This window comes from Triticum dicoccoides, chromosome 7A, assembly GCF_002162155.2.
Source record: "Triticum dicoccoides isolate Atlit2015 ecotype Zavitan chromosome 7A, WEW_v2.0, whole genome shotgun sequence".
NCBI classification, from domain to species: Eukaryota; Viridiplantae; Streptophyta; class Magnoliopsida; order Poales; family Poaceae; genus Triticum; species Triticum dicoccoides.
In genome coordinates, this window is record NC_041392.1 from 180,084,852 (window position 1) to 180,088,612 (window position 3,761).

The window sequence follows — 3,761 nt, forward strand, 5'->3', positions numbered from 1 at the left end:
TTGGCCTTTTCCATTCTAGTCTCTTGGCATCCTTTTGTAGCCTTTTGGCATCCTCATGTATGTGTATATATGCTGGCTTTGGCCTCCCAATATACAAGTTGCTTTCATAACATAAGCATCCGTAGCTAAGATATCATAGTCGTAGCTAAGATATCATAGCCTTTTGTAGTTTTGTTTTGGTTTGTACTGGAAGATACGGCATGCCTGTAAACATCTGTAGCCAATATACCATTGACTATTTGCAGCACAATGTATCTTGAGAAAGGTCCCTATCCACATACGATGCTAATGGTGAATGAATGATACTAATGAGCACGTATAATGGTACCATGTGGTGGCGGTTCACGGAGATCCGTATGTACGAATAGGCGTTGGATCATCGGGGGAAGCTACCCCCTAGGATAGAAAACCCACTCTTGAAAATAAAGTTGCAGGAACCTATGAGCTACCACCTTCATTCTGACACCGTGGAGGCCCATTTCAAGTTGGTTCACCAAAGTTTGGAGATCACTTTCAGTTAGGCCAGATTTTTTTCTACCATCAGTTGCCTGTACTGTATGCGTAGAACAGAGTTATTCCTTGGGATAAATTGATTTGACGAAACATTCAAGCTAGTTAAAAAAACCATTGTACCATCCTATCTAGAAACCACTGATTGATTCTGTAAGGAAAACTGCTTTGCTTTCCGATGCTGAATTCCCTTGTCATTTGAAATGAAAAGGTTTTGTCCGTGGCCTGGTTGCAATATTTCAGTTTTGTTTGAGATAGTGCTTATGTGATTTTGTTGTGATATCTAAATAAATAGGCAACTTTGAAAACCATTTGCTTTACACTAATATGCCATTTGACTCTTTTGCAGAATCTATGGGTCATCATAATCGTGACTTTCTTGCAAGTTGTGCAGTTGCTGTCTCAAGCTTGCTGACTCCGTTTGCCAGACCGCAATGTGAAATAGGAAATTTAGTCAGGTACTCTCTCTTGACCAATAAATCAATTTTCAGATGCATTAATAACTAGGTAACTACATGAACATAATGTTTGATGGTAGAGGTCCCTTTTTAACCCTCCCTATTATGTTTTTGGTTAAACCTACTCCAGTTTTAGCGAATGAATGATCATATAAATAAGTTTGAGGAAGCATTCGACTCTAAACTATTCACTCTTGTAAGTACAGCAGCATGTTTAACTCTTTAGTTCTGGTCTTCTACTGCCACAGTTTGTTAACCACTCTTAGCTGTATATAACGTACTAAAGCAAACAACGTGTTTTGGTTCTGTCCTTCTACTCCCACAGTTTCCTAACCACCCTTTGGTTTGATACAATTTGTTTTTACCAAATTTTGGCATTGTCCATGTAATTTTGTCCCTAGTTACGGCTTGTTTGATTTAACGCCAAGGTTAACTCATCAAGATAGCGTAATGCAAATAATGTGGCAAAACAAGTTGGATTTGATTTGTAGCCTACCAAATCCAAATTTTGGTAAAGCAACTTAGCATAGCACCTGGTTAGCCACAAAAATGTCAGCCATTTTTTTGCTACTAACCATTCTCTTTCATTTGGCTTACCGTCAAATATAAAGGCGAGAGAATTCCTTATTTAGCACCCCTAAATTTTGTTTCTTATTTGACACTGAAAACTTTTTTTCCTATCTCAACACCAAGTCTAAATTTTGTGCCCTTTATGACACTTCAGTCCATTTTCCCATCTAACACCGTTAAATTGCATGTAAAAAGACACTTTTGCCCTTCATGTCATATGTGACCAAATTTTTAATAGATGTTAAATATTAAAAAAAACTCATGTCTAGCTCAACTGGCCCCGCAGCCGTGCCGGCAACTACTACATGCATCTATGATCACCAGGAAATGCCTAAATGATCCAATAAATGGTTGAATTGGGCCACTTATGTCTTCTTAAATATGTTCAAGGAAATTGGGAACGTATTCTTAATTTTGAGGTAAGTTGGATTTATAATTTTCTTATTTAAAAATCATTTATGTGCGACGTTTGGCAGAGATTTAATATATATAATGTGATCCAAATGGTAATGTGGTGTAATTTTCAAGTATTAGTTTATCATATCCGTTGTTTCGACTAAAAGTAAATATTCAATGTTATTTTCAGAACTTGTTTCCAGATGTAAAACTTTAATCGGATATCTCTATACTTAAAAGGGTACTAGTGGATTAAGGATACAAGAGTGCATCCTAAGTTGCAATGGTTGTATCCACGGGAAGAACAATTATGTGTCTACGAGAACCTCCAATTGATGCACCATGTGAAGTCATGTTGACATTTTCTTTTCTCTTTGGTAAGGTTATGGAATAAATTTTATTTTCCCTAGTATTGTGTTAGTGGTGTATATATTCACTAAACAAGGTTCTTCCATTCCTCTGTTTCCATATGCCGCTGCACCATCATCCACTGCCATGCTGAGGTGGTGGAGATTAGCAGGCAGCAGTCTTAATGGCGTTGATGGGGAGGTGTCTTCGCGGTGCTGATGGGGAGGTTGAGACCTCGTGGAATCCATGTTCTCAGGCGGAGGCTAAGTTGGCGATTTGTCACTGCAGTTGTGAATCAGCATAAGAGATGGCACGCTTAGGTGCCGAGGGCCTCGCTAGATCCAGATGGATTGTAGGAGCCGCAATCTCGCTCGCCACTCTGCGGGGGTTTGTCAAGGTTGATGGCGAGCCTCTACAGGGTGATGTAGTGGCTTTTTTTTTTTGAAAAAACTCAGACTTTATTCATTTGTAATAAGTAATACATCGTTTGTGAGGATCATTACAATTTCATTTAAGGGCTCCTCAAACCAATCGGAAGTCAAAGAAAATCTAGCTGGAAATCAGGGTGAATGGGTGATGTAGTGGCTAGTCTGGATGAATAGGCAGAGGAAAGGCTGACGGGACGAAATGACCCTCCTTACTTGATCAGGTTATGTATGGTGTTCCTGGTGGTGGAGTTGGGCACAGTCTGAAACCGTCACATGGAAGAAGTATGGTTGTGGTGGGGTAATGACATGTTTAGCCCGACGAGCAGCCGAATGGGGAAGGACGTGGCAGCCAAAGCATTCACCTCCTAGTGCTGGTGACGGCCGGGGTGCTTGGTACTGGAGCGCCCGGACCAAGGTGTTGCATTGAGCATGTGTTGTATACGTTGACAACAACGATGATGATCTGACGCGTAGGGGTGGCGTCGATGGCCACATCCCGTACTTGCGCGGTGTCAGTGAGCACCCATGTTGGTGCGGTAATGGCGAATGCCGTCGCCTCTTTTGTAATGCCGATCATGAGCAAAAAGAGGGCAAAACGAAGCAGCAAAAGTTAAGGCAAGGGTGTGCGAGGTGATCCACGCTATTCTTAATTTCTCTTCTTTTTTTGAGGGAAATGTTGTTAATTTATTCATAGTTCGCAGCTCCCTCATATGTTACCTTTGGGCGAATACACTCGGGAGGAACATGGAGCCAAGATTTACAGAAGGCATTACAACAACCATTCCTAGCTAAGATATGTGTGACCTTATTCGCTAACCCGCACCCAAGCAACCTTAAAATCATCAAAAGACCGAAGCAACCCTTTGATCTCTTCAAGTAGCCGCCCATTAGCTGAGAGATCTTAATTTCTCTTCTTAAAATGATGTGTTATTGTACATTAATATTTTTATTTTTTTCACTACAAAATGATGGGGACCATAATCCAATTAGATAAGCATCCGACGAGTGAGGGTCCAGCATGAGAGGACAGATATCATCACATGATATGTAC

At 40.6% G+C, this 3,761-nt stretch overlaps 1 long non-coding RNA gene across 5 annotated transcripts in view; it reads left to right on the top strand.

Annotated features, from left to right (window-relative positions):
• The window catches only part of LOC119330080, a 12,599-nt gene extending 9,285 nt beyond the window's left edge, over positions 1-3,314 (top strand). Inside the window, exons 3-5 of one of the 5 annotated variants that reach the window (XR_005159888.1) lie at positions 860-968; positions 1,808-1,957; positions 2,125-3,314. This is a non-coding gene — a long non-coding RNA (uncharacterized LOC119330080). The remainder of the gene's footprint in view (positions 1-859; positions 969-1,807; positions 1,958-2,124) is intronic. The other 4 variants (XR_005159890.1, XR_005159891.1, XR_005159887.1 and 1 more) reach the window with 4 other exon arrangements.
• Positions 3,315-3,761: the final 447 nt, after the last annotated feature.